Raw genomic sequence first — 16,921 nt, forward strand, 5'->3', positions numbered from 1 at the left:
TTGGAATTTTGAAAATATCATTAAAAGTCTACTATCTTCTTCAACTTAGAAGCAATTTACTTCAAACTTTTAGGGAATGTAGTTTTCAATATTAAAACAAAATTTCAAGAATTGTCTTTAAAAAAAAAAAAAAAAAAAGACCAGAATTAACAATTAAGTTTTTTTTTTTAATTTAAAATTAGTTTTCTGCAAGTTGTTCAATTTCTATAAAAGAAAAGACTTAAAAATAAAAGTTTAAAACAATTGCTAAAAATTTGAAAGAGGAGATAGATTTTTAGTGGAATTTTGTGAGTTTTTAGTAATGTTCCCTTTTCTATGGGCCTCCCATAATTTTTTTATTGAACTTTATATCTTTGATCGCTTATATCTCAAAAGTTATTTTGAATTTTTCAAAGCAGTAAAAATAACTGGTAGCTTAAAAATTAATGTATCAAAATAAGACTATTTAAAAAAAAAGAATCACACCCTTCTTTTTGTAATGTAATGCAAAAGTTTTATATATGATTGAGTAATTAAAAAACAATCCCAAGTATAATCTTATTTTAAAAGACTATACAAAAAGTCTAAATAAAATTAAGTATGATAAAATAGTTAAGGTTTCAAAAAAGTAATATTAACAAGAAGTTACCAGTATATAAGTATAAGTATGTAAGCGTATTATATAATTTTTTAAAGACTATATTATGTTTAGACTCTGAAGAAGCCATAAGTAAATTTTTAGATCTTAAAAATAAATATAAAGTACTTGAAAGTTTGCAAGAAAATTGCAAAAACCAAGATTCATTCGATTAGCCTACGCAAATCAGTTGTATGAGTTGTTTTTTTTTTTTAAGTGTTTTTATAATTACTAAAAATCTTTAAATCGTCAAAAATACATCTAACCCACAAGTTTAGACTCTGAAGAAGCCATAAGTAAATTTTTAGATCTTAAAAATAAATAAAAAGTACTTAAACGTTTGCAAGAAAATTGCTTTAAAAAGTTATATAATACGCTTACATACTTATACTTATATACTGGTAACTTCTTGTTAATAAAAGTAATTACCTAGTAAACTTATGCACAAAGAATTTATTTCATAGATTTACTGTCAATAGCTCTTAAAATGTTAGGAGGTCACCCGTTTTAAAAGTATATCTGAGTCAAGAATTTTTAATAATAAACAAAAAAAAGGAATTATAAATTTTATAGACATGTAATTTCAAACTTATGTGACTTAATAAAAGTATTCTTTTAAATACTTGAAACAATAATTATAAAAATTGTCATTATAAATATAAAAATTAATCAAATACTTTTGAAAACATAATGTATATTTTACACAACTAGATTTCACAACAACTATGAGTAAATTGATAAAATTTATATTGAATGTACCTATTTTTCGAATCTTAAAAGTATGTAGCATTTTAGAACATCAAGATATTTAAAGTATATGAATTTCCAGCTTATTTAGTTTAACACATTAACAACTAAAACTTTTTTATGTTAAACCAAAAAATATAGCTGCTTGAAAAATCAAAAAGCATGCTTTTTATTTGTAAAAAAAATAAAAAACTAAGTTTAAAATTGTGAAACTACACAATATGCAAATATTATTGAAGTAATGTAAAACTGTTTACTTTCTCATAAGTAAACTTTATTCCAATTTATATTTTCGACTAAAACTTTGAGAAAAAGAGAAAATGAGAGAAATACACCCCGGTCGAAATAACCAATCAAAATGCGTTTAAAACTGGTACTGGTTGTTTATTATGTATTGTTCATTAAAAATTTTGCTGAGTATTCAAATTAAAGTATAATTAACTTTTTTGTCCTGGTTTATAAATAACTCCCGAACACGGGTAACTTGAAAACTTGCAAATAATTTTGCAAAAAACCTGCAAATGCTGAAACAGCAATACTTTTTTTTTGGATTTTTATTTATTTTAATCTATCTATATACTTATGCATAACTTACGGTCGTCAAACATTTTTTTTCGATAATTAAAATGAAAAATAACATGTAAAAAAATCAATTATATTTTGCTGACTCAGCAAAAAATCATTTTATTTGCAGGTTTTTAATCTATCACAAAAATACAAGTTCATATCAGTATTTCCTTTATATCAGCGTTTTTTTTATATTTTTTAAGTAAACAGAAAGTACGTTATTTGTATAAATAACCTTAGAAAATAAATAGGGGATTTAAGCTTTTATTCAGAACTTTGTGTATAAATAAAGCAACTTATTATTTATTTCATAACTAATTTATTATTACAAACTAATTAATATGCATTGATTATTGAATTTCAAAAAAAACAAAAATTGCATTTATTAACATTGCTGTTTAACCGAAAATATACAAAACTACTAAAAAAATACAAAAAATTATGACTAAATAAGCATATGAGTAACATAAAGAATTTCAACAACTTGTGTATGTGTTTAATGACTATTGTGTAAATGTTTTTCACAAAACATAATAATTTTAAAATTCGAACAAATAAAATTTATGCCAATGACATATTTTATATAAATAAACAATTTTTTTTTTAAAGAGAAAATGAGAGAAATACACGCCGGTTTGTAAGAGCCAATCAAAATACGTATATAACTGGTTGTTATGCCATGTAATGTTATGGCATTCAGTAAAAGTTTTCTGAGTATCCAAATTATAATGAGATATTTTTTTACCATCTTGGTTAATGAACAACGCCCTAACGCAAATTCATACCAGCGTTTCCTTTATATCAAATTGAGTAATTAAAAAAAATGTATGTGAAATTTATAACTTACTCTATAACTAAGCTATCATTTTGTAAATAATGTATTTTGAAATAAAACCATATTTTAAACAACTTTACTAATACCGCTTATAGGTAAGGGTGTCGCTTTTGATGGGGCATGGAGCAGATGCTCCACCTAAAAAAGTTTAAAAAAATTAAAGCATTTTAAAAGTATTTAAACTATAACTTTTTAAATGAAATTCTGTTTACAAACATTTTGCTTAATTTTAGTACTTTTTTACTTAACTAGTTTTAAAACTATCAATTTAAGGATGTTTTTATTATTATTAAATTTTCCGCACCTCCCAACAAGTATACCAAGCGTCGCCACTGCTGCTAAGTCAAAAATATACAGGTTGTTGCAATAGGAGAGTAAAAGAACACAGTTGTATAACTAATAAAAATGTTTTTAACGATTTATATTTATGTAATTAAAAGCTATTGTCTAATTTCTTTTACAATACAGAACGGTGTTTTTTGTTTTTGCCGAACGTTATACCTAAGACAAGAATGGGTATAAGAAAGGTATTAAACAAAAAAATTATTTTACTTAGATCGGAAACCACATGGCAGAAAATTTGAGCATTGCAGCAAACTAGACGTTAAATCGGTTAAGCGAAGTTTCTTGTGCAACGTTTACGTTACACAACACATTTAAAAGAATAAGCAAACTCACACTTTTTAGGTCGAGCTAAATAAAAATAAAAAATTTTTTAAATAGATTCTTTATAAAATGTTTATATCACTATATTTTTGTTCTTAGGTTTTTCTGCTCTAGATTTTATCGAATATATAGAATTTAGTTAAACTTTAATATTATCAAACTTTATAATGTTAGGTTTAGCAGCATTCTAAAAATCATCTAATAATACATTTAAAAATAGTATTTATAAGTATCACATCTTGATTTATTGATGTTATTTAACTGATATGTTTAGTATTAATATTGTAGTTTACTAGCTTTGTTTATACTAAATTATGATACTTTAACTATTTTTTTATACACAAGCAATTTTGTCACTGTGTGTTAAAAAAATATTTGAGTTAATAATTATCATTTTATATAACAGAAAAACAAATTCTTATGCAGTTTAAATTTTTGCAGAAATAACTGTATTATATTAATAAAAAAACAATTTTTGTAAATTTTTTCTTTGAATAACATGTGGAATATTAAGTGTATTTATTTTTTATGATTTAAGTTGTATGATATGTGTTAGTTATATACTAAAACTTTTGTCAAAAGCTAAAGGTTTTTATTACCTAAATAATCCGAACGTAGCTTACTTTTTACTTTATACAATAATGTATTCAAATATCATCAACATTTGCGAGTTTTTTCTGCTCTCTTATTTCAATAACTCAATTTTATATAATGATGTAAAATTGAGTTATGTTATATTGTGACGTCACAATGTATCGACCGCTTACCATCGTTTCGAGTATTTTGGTCGGGTAGCGGATGTCTGCTTACAAGTTACACTTAACTTATAATCAGAAATCCGGGAGTCTTAACAGCGATCAGGCAGGCTGTTGACTCAGGGCGAGGTTTAATCATTGCACTTCGGTTAAACTGACCTCTGCGATTGTTTTAAATGTGAACAAATCGGCCGTACAATTTCTCCCATGGGGAACATGCGTTCGCGCAGTCCCCTACATTTAAATACACACAAAACATAAAATCAAGCACAGTTTTCCTATTGATGTCTTTAAAAGTTTTTCAGTTGAGTCTATGTTAAAAGGCATGGATGGGCAAACTGCGCCCTGCGACGTATCTTTTATTCCTAATCATCGAAACTTTAAAGTATTGTAAATTTAGCTTCAAATATTTTTTTCAAAGGCTTAAGATTTACAGCCTTCAAAAGAAGTAGGAGCTAGTGGGCTTGTATCGATGGGATCCGCAAACGTCAGCCTCGTCATGGAGGGCAAGAGAAAATCAGTTCTCTGCAGGATTAGAAAGTTTATTGAGGACGAGTTGTAAACCTGAAAACGTTTTAAGCTTATATGTTGTGCAATAGAAGTTTTTAGATTTTCTAAAACAGTCATTTGAGTTTTTTAATTATTGATGCCGTGGAAAATCACAAACAAAAAATTGACTGTTTCCTGGACTGATTTTAGCATTATATTATGTGTATTAATAGGCTTACTATCATTTCTAACTCGCTATCATTTCTAACCCGATCATTTCTAACCCGATCACTTCTAACCCGATCATTTCTAACTTGATCACTTCTAACCCAATCACTTCTAACCTGATCACTTTTAACCCGATCACTTCTAACCCGATCATTTCTAACCCGCTCATTTCTAAACCGATCATTTCTAACCCGATCACTTCTAATCCGATTACTTCTAACCCAATCACTTCTAACTCGATTACTTCTAACCCGATCACTTCTAACCCGATCACTTCTAACCCGATAATTTCTAACCCGATCACTTCTAACCCGATCACTTCTAACCCAATCATTTCTAACCCGATCACTTCTAACCCGATCATTTCTAACAAGATCAATTCTAACCAGATCATTTCTAACCCGATTATTTCTAACCCGATCATATCTAAGCCGATCATTTCTAACCTGATCATATCTAACCCGATCACTTCTAAACCGATCTAACCCGAAAATTATTAACCCGATCTGTATCAATATGTTTGTTTATTATTGTTTTAAAATTAGGGTTTGTTTTAAAAACAAATTAATCTCAACAAAGTTGTTTTTTAATGAAATTTAGTTATTTTTGTATAAATTTAATTTCAATGTTCAGATAGCTTTTGTTAAAATTTAATTTTTGATATTCATTACTGTTGGAAGTTTTTTATTCTACGCTTGACTTAGGCATCAAAAGCTAAGCCACTTAAACTGAATGACACTTAACAAAGAGACGCAAATTTATATACCTTAAAATCAAAAACTATAGTTTTATCTAGTATTTATAGTTTAACAGCAAAAAAGATCTATACTTTAGTATAATACTAGTTGACTTATTTATGATTTGAAGGAACATGTTTTTAAAACATTCAGTTTTAACTCCATAATAAGCAAGTTTAACTTCAATTCTTTTATCGATCAGTGAGTTACAATAAAACCAAACACAGTTTCACAATCTTTAAATTTAGAATTAACTTCCGATTTATTTTCAACAAAAACTTTCTCTTAAAAATTCAGCAACACATATTGAGACGATTTAGTAGATTATTCCAATGATTTTATTGCAGCAATCAGCAAAATAGTCTATATTACGCACTTCTTCAATAAAAGAAGTTACATAGATACTTTTATAAAATTCTTTCAGAACATAATATGATGTCAGAATTCAAACAAACTACTGAATAAAAGTTCATGAATAAAATTTATTCTTGTTCAAACATCAACCGGGTATACACATCCTGACTTTTAAAGTTAGGTTCTGTACATTTGTGCAACCGTTTGGTATTTCATTGATTTTTATCTATTATTTTTTTTCGCTTTGCCAAAGCATTATCGTTTCAATTTAAATAAACATTATTGGAATTAAGGTACAGAAAATTGTAAAAAAAAAAAAAAATTAAGTGCATTGACTAATCACTAAATTTAAAGTCCAAAGCACATTAGGAATACAGGCTAAATAAATATCTATCGAAAATATTGAAAAACCTTTTATTATTTACAGAGAAAAGGCGCTGCTATTAAAATCAAACTATAGAATGAACAAAGTTCTACATATTATATTAATGGTTTATAATGGTTTATTTTCGTTAGGTTTATGAATCAATGGCTTATTTTCGTGGTAGTTAATTATTTCAATAAAGTTTAAAAATGGATTATAAATTAACTGTAGTTAATTAGTTTTAAAAAGGAAGTAGGAAAAGTATAAGTCTTTTGTATTCTAAAGATTAAATATTAAGTTTTGATAGTCGTCAGTGTAAGAAATATAATGAGTATTGTAGCAGTTAAAGACTGTTCTCTACATTATTTTGAAGATATTTTTTATAGTTAATACACATTTTTTAAGTATTGAGACCAAATTGGCATAATGCATTCAAATTTAAGGCGAATTTATATGAAATATAACTTTTTAAGAATAATAGTATCAGTATCTATGGAGCTTGAAATAATACACTTAATAAAATTTAGCAATTGTGTTTAGTATGGTGGTTTCATTTAAAATTATCATTATATAATTTTAATTTTTTAAAACGAAAATGTATACTGTTTAATAAGTCAAAAGTAGAGGTAGACGTTTTTCAACAATTAGAACCCGCCATTTATTAGAACTTAAATTAAATTTTCTTTCTTTTAGCCATTGGTAAATTATATTTAAAGATTAAATAAGACATATTATATAATAAACTTAACTATAAAAGTTAAGTGTCGGAAACTTATTATTTTGCTTTTTTTTTTCTTTCAAAATATGATGTATATAGAGCAAAACAAATTTACATTAATCATGAATATTTAAAAGTTTTCAAAATTTAAAATAGAAATAACAGTTTTTCACGATTAATAATAGAAAATTCTTTAAAAAATTTCTTGATATCTTTTAAAAGTTATTGTTTCACAGGTTTCCAAAAACAGAAAAACTTAAGATTATTTGGCGATAACTAAATATGAAACATAGGCATAAGTCACTTGATTAATTTATGTATTTTTAAAACTTATAATAAAATAGTAAGATTGCTTTGTGTTGTGAAACTGTAATATAGGCTTTAATTTCTAATGAAGAAAAAACTCATGACTTTTATAGAAATTTAGAATTGCAAAAAAACACCGAGATTAAAGTCAATAGATTTCTAGCTGGCTTTACTGTAATGAATAAAAAGTAAATATATTGCGTGTAATAATTGTCTGAATAAATAGTTGATTAAAAGAACAAAAAACTTGATGTAGTTTTTATAAACTTCTGCTCCTAGTTATAGTTAAATTAATAATCATTAATTTATTACTCTATTTTAAAATGTTTTTTCAGTACTTATATCGTTTTTACTTACGTTAATTCAACTGTTCATAACAAAGTAAATTTTGAAGAAATTTTTGTCGACTAAAGTACTAATTTAAGTCTTAATTAAAGCATTTTTTTTATTATATATATTTAAGTGAAGGTTTTAAAGAGTATTACCTCGGCGAGATTTGATTAACCTCGGACTTGTTATACAAATAAACATGTCTGCTTGATTGTTATGTTAGTGATTTTTTTTTTGCTCTAGGACTAAGTAGGAATTTTTTAATGATGTGAAATCACGACGTTCAATCGACGTAAAATACTTTTGCGGTTTGTTATATGACATAACTGTTTTAATATCTAGGTTATACCTAAAAATCAGGGTTTTTTACTTAATATTACAAAAGTATTTAATTTCTCCTAGTGTTTGTTTGAATTCCATTATCTTAATAGGTCTATGCAAGTTGTATAACAATTTATTAAAGTTTAAAGTGAAACTTAAAACTAACCTACTATAAAACGTTAATACACTAGTCAGCAATAATACAACATTTACAACAGACTTACACTGTAGTTTTTAGACCGTAATATAAAGGTCTTGTATCTGAATATTACAATTGTAAAGGTTTAATGTTTTAAATTTGCTTATTACAAAATTATTGTAGTCACGTGAATATATTATAAGATCCAACTTAAATATAGATATAAGTGCTTACTTTAAAATCCTACAAAGAATAGTTCAAAATATTGTAAAGTAAACAATTTAAATTGTGTTAATCATAAACGAAAAACGTCTGTTAAAGTAAATTGAAAGAACAAAAAAATATGAAATAATGAAATAAAAAAAAATATGTGTAGAACGAATTATCAAAAAATAAGGTGATAAAAGTAAATTAAACCTATGTTAAGCTAATACTAAAATTGAAGTTTATACTAACAATGGTTTTTACCTAACACATTAAAATCATAATGTTTTTAAGAAACTAATAATAAAATACTTAAATAATTTTATTAAGACTAGTTTATTTTTGAATAAAATCTAGATTAAAAAATAAAATAAGCAAGTAAAATGGGTTAGAAATGATCAGGTTAGAAGTGATCGGGTTAGAAATGATCAGGTTAGAAATGATCGGGTTAGAAATGATTGGGCTAAATTGGGTTAGAAATAATCGGGTTAGAAATGATCGGCTCCCGTATTAATCTTATCTGCAGCATCCGGTCACTGACCTCACTAGTAACCACGTCGCCTTGATCCGTGGCAGCTCCCAGTTAGAAGCATTAGTCTATAAATAAGCAGCTGGAAGCAGAAGTCTCAAGATTGAAGATAGATTGCTTGATTTATTTTAATACATCTAGACAAGTGTTAAATTTTTGACAAAGTGATTGATTTTAACACTCAAATGTTTCTTATTGTTTTGATATTATGTCTTGCTTTTTTTTTTGTAATATAATACACTTCTAATTTAAATTTTAGTAACTAAAACGTTTTTAATATTTTGTATATGTTTAAAACAATAGAAAAGTTTTAAAAGGTTTTGAAAAGCAACACTTTATTATGATAAGATTTTATTAACAGTGAGAAAATTAATGATGCTGCTGTTATATAAAGTCTATATTGAAAAATCATGCAAATTAAAAAAAAAAAAAAGTAGTCAAAAGTTTTAAAATCGCTAACAATAATTGAAGTTATGAAAGTTCTAAAATTTATATAAAGTATTAAAATTTAATTATTATAAAAAAGTATATAAGATAAGCTAGAACATTTTTTTTTTCAATAAACTTATTATTATACTTGAAAAACGTGAATTACATGAAAATATAAAAACAAAACTTAGTAAAAACTTTAGGATATCCCAATAATTGAAAGACTTAAAAAAATCGAAATGCAATATAGAAAATAAACTAGAGAGATTTTGATAAAAATTATAATCAAAAAGGTAGTAATCCATAAACAAAGGTCAGTTTCTTGATATTTTTTATAATTATAATTCTAAAACAAAAGAAAAAATAGTTTTATTCATTTATTTTCGAGTAATTTTTGTTACAAATTATTAAATCGTTTATTTAAACTTTAAAATACAAAAAAACAACTAAAAATTACTTTGTTATCAATTGCTAAAGACTTTCTTTTATCGGTAATAAAATATTTTACAATATGCTAACGCTCTTTTGAAAGTCAAATTGTTTATTATTTTAAGAGTAAAATAAATAAAAAAACATCATTTCAGTAGAAAAAATAAGTTAAAAAAAAAGTTAATTTTATAAATCATAGTTGATTTTTTAACAGTTTATTTACAGCAAGGACATTAATGATGTGGCTAACAAAATAGAATTGTTGCAAAAGAAACAAGCTGTATAAAGAGACATAAAGTGCAAACTGTTTAAAAGCTTTAAGTGAACAAACTTATGAGTGAGTGTTAACTAGTTTTAAAAAAAGTAAAAGTCTTGGAAAGTAGTATCTGTTGTTTATAACAGTTTAAAGTTTTTTAAGTTAACGGTAACACTTTAACATTGAATAAGGTTAACAGTTTAGTAATTTACATTAGCAAGGTTAACTTTCAATGACCAATGTTTATATAGTAAATAAAGACATTCTTTTTTTAAATTAGTTACAATTTTTGAGAGTTTATAGCATTAAAACATATGATTAACTAATTCTAAATTTTTTTTTTTTTTTCCACAAAGTCACTTTACTATATTCTAGAAAAAAAAAAAGCCTATCAAAATTGATTTTATTATTTTTTATAGAACAATAAAAAAAAGCGCTCAAAAATTTTATCTAAGGACCTGGTGTACAAAGTAACCTTTCGATTATTGAGTCGTACACGGCATGCTTATAAAGTTTCTAACGAGCTACTACACATAATTAATTTTATAATTTAAATAGTAATTCTTTGGTAGTAAAACCATCAATTAAACGGAATGAATGAAAATTAAATGAAAATTAACTGAATTTTTTGTTTAAATTTGTACTTAAAACCTTGTCTATTAACATATAAATAAAAAAATATATATAACTTTAAATTAACTTATAAAAGGAGATAAAAAACACTAATAGCAAAAACGTGAATACTTGAATGATAGGTTACAACTTATTTAAAGAAAGTAAAAATGTAGTACGCTGAAATATTTTTACGTTATCTTTTATCAGTATTTTAAGCTAAAAGTATGTTCTTTTTTACTTAATTACTTTACTTGAACGGTAAAAGTATTTTTAAATTTGAATAGATGAAAAAACTATTGCATATTTTCTTAATAATTTTAAAGAAGTGAATTCTATCATAACTGAACTTAACTTTTATAAATCAAACTATAAAGATAAGATAAGTACTGTAAAACTTATACTTTTAATAAGAATAAAAACACAATAATAATGAATAACAGTATTAACAACAACAAATTTCCTTCTATTTTAGAATATAATATTTTATATTTTAATACTTGTCTAAGTCTAAAATTGTAATAATTGAAAGCAAACAATATTTGCAAACATAAAAATCCAGATTTTTTTTTCCTTTGATTTCCTTAGAGAAAGAGATTTTTATATAAGTTTGCTTAAAACAGTTATCTCAGCTTACTATTTGAATACTAATTTTTTTGTTAAATTACATACATTTATAACTATGTGAATAGAATAAAATGATAATCTTAAAAAAATAATTTTAAGTTAATCAGATAGAAAATACTGCTATCTAGACTAAACCACTGCTATTGAAACAAAACAAATCAAATTTTGAAAAAAAACAATGTTCGAAACTAAATGACAAACACTATCAACTCCTTAAACAAAAGTAAATAGACGAGTAGCAAAGATCACTAATGACCTTGGTAATCACTATTTAATAGATAACTTTAAAGTTCATCCTGGAACCTTACAAAATGATTTATATTTTATAAACATAATGGTAGCTTAATCCATAACTTACTTTCTTGGTAGGATAGCGATTTATGACCTAATTTATTGTTGAATCTAGGTAGGAAAAAGTTTGTTTTTGAAGACCTCGTATGAAAAATATATACTATTTTTACTTTTATAGTAGTTATTCAAATTAGCTGGTAACAAATTATTGTTAAATATAAACATACACAGACTTAATTCATATAGATACATATTCTCAACATCTAATATTTTTTTGAGTGTTTAGTTCTCTTACACTATCAACTTATTTCTTATAATGTACGCATCTAAGTGATCTGTTTATGAGAACATTAATATCATTTATACATTTTTATTTGCTCTTCCCGAGCACAACAAGCAGCATCTAACATTGCTCATAAACAAAGAACTAAAGATAAAATATAATGCTTTTTCATTTAAGAAGTGTTTGGTTTTATACAATAGACCCAATGTTTTTTGTAATTTGTTTTTATAATTTCTATGTGTTCTGACATTTTAAATTTCTGTTAATAACTGTTCCCATATATTTATAGCTATTTGTGTTTGTTATAACTGTTCTACCTATTTTTAGATTAAGATCTATATTTTTCCAAATAATATTTTTTGATTGATGTAGAATCATGCTTCTGGTTTTATTGAGGTTTAGTTAAAACCTCTATTAAGGTTATTTTCCTATAAAATAATCTGATACCTTTTTTAGTTCTATGTAAAAATATTTACTGTCATTTAGGTATGTGTTTTTTGTAAATGTTTTGTATAAAATTGTATAATCTGCAAACTTATAGACCTTAAGACTAGTATTATTATGTAAGTCATTTATATATATTAGGAACAGTAACAGTCCTATTACTGAGCCTTGTGGTACCCTAACTTCACTTTTTCACAGGTTGACTCATATCATCCAAATCTAACGAACTGTTTCCTTCCATCTAGATATTTACTAATTAGTACATGCATATTTCCTCTCACACCATAACATTCAAATTTCCTTAGTACGATATTTCTATCTACATTATCAAATTCTTTACTTAAATCCAAAAAGACTGCACAAACTGCATTTCAATCAAAATTAGACAGAACCTCTTCAAAAAATTCTGACGAAGCTAAAGTGATGGAATAACCCTCTCTAAATCCAAACTGTGAATTATTTAAAATACTAATAAACTAATCTTATTTAATATGTAGGTTTGAATAAAATCTCCAAAAAAAGCTAGAAAATAGACTTAAAGCTTTGTTGAGGTTTAAACCTTAAAGAAAGTAGTTGAAAAATAAGAATTAGTTTTTGATAGTTTACAACTCAAAAGTTTTAAAAACAAGGTAACACTAAATTACAGGCTGTGTTTTTTTTATAAAAGCAAATAACTAAATTCTTACTTAAAATAAATTAAAAGTAAAGTCATTAGATTTATAATAATAAAAACTCGTCAAAGTCTCACTTTTAGGTAAAAATTTTAAAAAATAGCTGACCACTGTAAAAACTAGTTTATATAAAACTAATAAAAGTATGCATCATACTGATACAGAAACTATAAATTGAAAAAAACTAACAAACTAAAATGTAACTTTTTAATTAATATGTTTTTAAAAATAAAGTTTTGTACTTCTTAAAAACTTTATTTACAGTGTAACAATTAATGAAACTGCTAAAAACATGAAAATAGTTTTAAAACAAAATTCTGAAAACTTGAGCAGGACAAAACCAGAAACTAGAAAAATTAAACATTCTCAACGAAGAGTAAGTATAAATAGTTTTATTAAGAAAGTGTAAATATCAAATAATTTTAATGGTTTAAACAGTTTGTATTTTTTTTAATGTTGGAGTTACATTTTAACATTAAATAGAGTTAATCAGTTAGTAAGTTACTTCAGCTAAAGCCTTCTTTTAACTGATGTTCAAAATGTAAAATAAAAAAAACAAATAAAGCTAGTTTTTGTATTGTGACAAATTTAGCATCAAAATAAACAGTTCAATAAATCTAATTTTGCTGAAAACCTTACAATATTAAAAAAAACTTCTGTAACATTAATATAAAAAGAGTCTATAAAAATTCATAAAACTTAACTTCGTTAAATTTGTAGGACAACTCAAGATCTAAAAACTTTACAAGCATCTAACATTAAAAACTAAAGTGGGATGAAGGTAGTCTTCCTCTTTTGATTTTAAAGACCGGACAGGATTTTTCTTAGTTACAGTAAACAAAAATAATTTCTTAAGTGTCGTTTTCTCAGTTTCTCAAATTGAAAAAGTTATATTAAGCTTTACTGACTAATCTCAAATATAAGTCTTCCATTAATTTTGAAGTCAAAGTATGAAATTCAGTATTTTAATAAAATGGTAGTTTTTAGTTGTGTTTTAAATTTTACTAAAAATATTTAATTTACGGTACTTAATTTTCTCTAGTTGCTAGTATATTTTTTTGTTTTCTACAGAATTAGAAATGTTTGTTTTTTAAAAAACGAAAGATCTTGTATAAGACTGAGACTGATTTTTGTTGATGGTTCTAACCATTTTTTATTTTTGCATCTAACATTAGTTTAGAGACTTAAAAAGAGTTTTTTGGAGAATAAAAATTTTAAAATTCTAAATTAAGAGTAATGAATGTTTAAGGTCGAAAGTTTATACATTTTTTTCAGATTTTAAGGTTATTTTTTATTGAATAAAACATAAGATGTTGTTATTAAATCTTTTTTAACCATAATCTAAAAAGTATATAAATAAAAACACTTATTATTTTAACTTAGCTTTAAAATATACCATTAAATGTAAAATTTTGAAATCCTTAGTTTTTACAGAAACATTTTTTTTTTTATTTTTACGCGTTCAACTTATAAACTTGTATACAACTTAAATGTTGTCAAACAATAAATTTTCAATCTGACTTTTAATACCGAGAAAACCCGAGATAAAGATCAAATTTTAAAACTAAAAAACCTTAATTCCAACTCGGAATCTTCCAACAGTACAGTTCTCGAGTTAAGACTAAAATTGGTACGTATAGTTTACATAGGTAATTTTTAAAATTCAACAGCTATAATTTACGTCTCAATTATTTTCACAAGAGGAACGTCAAAAAAAAAAGAACTTTTAATGAGTTTAATTTTGATAAAAAGTTTAATTCATGAATCTAAAACTACCACACTCATACTTGAGATAACTTTTACATAACAATCTTACTTAGTTAACAGTATAACTTGAAAGATGCATGTTAATCATATATGAAACTTGCAACAATTCATATTTAACGTTTTCTGTCAGCTAAACCAACATTTTTATTTAATTACTGCTTAATTTAGAATAAACGTTAAACAATTGCTTTTTGTACGCAAATACTTTATAGGCATACAAACATCGCTAGTTTAGTGATTTAAAATATATATTAGATTTAAACTTTACTTTACGTGTCCTATAATCATCGATCTTTTTTTTTATCAGAGGTTAAATAACTTTTATAACAATAAAAATTCTAGACGGTATTTTTCGCTGCAAAGAGTCGAAATCCATTTTATATATTCCATGTGTTAGTAAGTCAAGTTTATGAGCTTGAATATTTCAAATGCATTTCAAGAAGAGCCACTGTTACTTTGTTTTCTTATTTTTGTGGTGACTACAGGTTTGTCCATCAGTTTTTTAATTGAATTTAGTAAATAAAAAACGTTATTCTAAAAGTTAATAAACTTATTTGATGTAAGGAATTTTTATTGGTTACAAATAACAAACAAAATGTTAATTAATAAGATGTACTTAATTGGCTAAACAGTACAACTATTTAAATTTTTAAAAATTGGTTCAGGTTGTTTAGGTAGATGGGGTGCTACTTGTAGAATGTATAAAAACTTTTGGATGGCTCGAAGCTCAAGTAACAGGAAAACAAACAATAAACATCTGAAATGACCAGTGAAATTTTGTGCGCGTCGATACAAACTATTTTTTGTGCAATAAAGAAAAGAAGCTAAAAGTATTGTTTTATTTTAAAGGAAAAAATTACGTTTAAATATATTAAATAATGAACTCTTGAAAAACATAAATATATACTGTTACTTTAGTCTCAGTGTACACAGCATTAAGTAATGATTACTACGCCAGATGTATGTTAATTATTGTTTAACAAAACCCGATTATAAAAGTAATGAGAATAGAGAGATTAAAACTAATTTTGATTTATCTGGTTCCTTACTTTTGTCACCCCTACAAACATTTTTTTTTAACTAGGAAGATGAATTAATACGAAGAATCGTGATTAGAAGCTTGCTTTATTTTAAGCAAGTCAGAGGTTTTTCGTTACTAACAAAGTTTCTATAAGTTTAAGACAATTAGTTTTAAATTTTTTGTAGAAATCGTTAAAAATTCAACCTATTTTAAACAGTAATAACAGTAATTTTAAAAAATGCGAAACTTATAAACTATTTACACATCTTTTTTTTTTTTACACAAATAATTTGAAACTTCTATTCAAAATTAAAATTTTTGAAAGATTTGGTTTTTTCGGCTTTGCTTTAAAATCTTGTGCTTAGTTCCAACTACTACCAATAAGTTTTTTTTTTTTGAAAACTACTGTTAAGCTAAGTATTAAAACAATAGTGTTTTCTCAGAAAGCTTAGCTTTATTTATTTCGTACTTGCGCGATCTTGATATTAATGTTCTCCATGGTTAAACTAAATTCCTTCCTCAGAAAGCCCCGCAAAGTCAGCACTAGGTTGCTCTTAGCTTTCTTATTCAGAAAGCTTCGCTTCCTTTGTGCTTATTTTAATCGTTTGATGAAGTGTTATATATTTTGATAAAAAACAACTGAGAAATTATATAATTAAAACTACTTTGACTTCATGCTTATCACAGTGTCAGGTTGATAAATATATGTAGTAATTAAAATGTAATTTCAAAACATTTTTGAATCCTTTTTAAATCACAAATGCTGACATTACTTAGGTTAAAAATTTTATGCACTACTTTGAATGTTTAGAAAAAGAGTATATTTTAAAAAACAATCTGTTGTAATAAAAAAAAATATATATAAAAAGTCATAAACTTTTTATAACATTGTTTAATGTATTAGCAAATATGTATGATAGCAATCATACTTAAGTAAAACAAGTAGTAGCAATTTTTTTTATAACAAGTTCATTTTTTAATTTCCTATTAATAAAAACCAGGTATTTCAAGATGACATGATAAGTGTCTGTAGACAGTTTTTAAAACTTTGAAAAGTGTGCTTGTTAAGGAAAATGAGATTTAATTAGAATATCTATTTTAACTATCTATTAAAATAAGAAATCATCTGAAAAAAGTAGGTAATATGTTTCTTATTAGCTGTAGAAACTTATATACTCTAAGTATA

At 24.9% G+C, this 16,921-nt stretch overlaps 1 non-coding gene across 1 annotated transcript; it reads left to right on the top strand.

The window, feature by feature from the left end:
- The first annotated feature begins 4,263 nt into the window (after positions 1–4,263).
- On the top strand, positions 4,264–4,422 carry LOC145841786 (U1 spliceosomal RNA). The gene has a single exon (XR_014370162.1). It is a non-coding gene; the product is annotated as a U1 spliceosomal RNA (small nuclear RNA).
- Positions 4,423–16,921: the final 12,499 nt, after the last annotated feature.

Source organism: Thalia democratica, chromosome 7 (genome assembly GCF_965202585.1).
Source record: "Thalia democratica chromosome 7, ktThaDemo2.hap1.1, whole genome shotgun sequence".
Classification (NCBI taxonomy): domain Eukaryota; kingdom Metazoa; phylum Chordata; class Thaliacea; order Salpida; family Salpidae; genus Thalia; species Thalia democratica.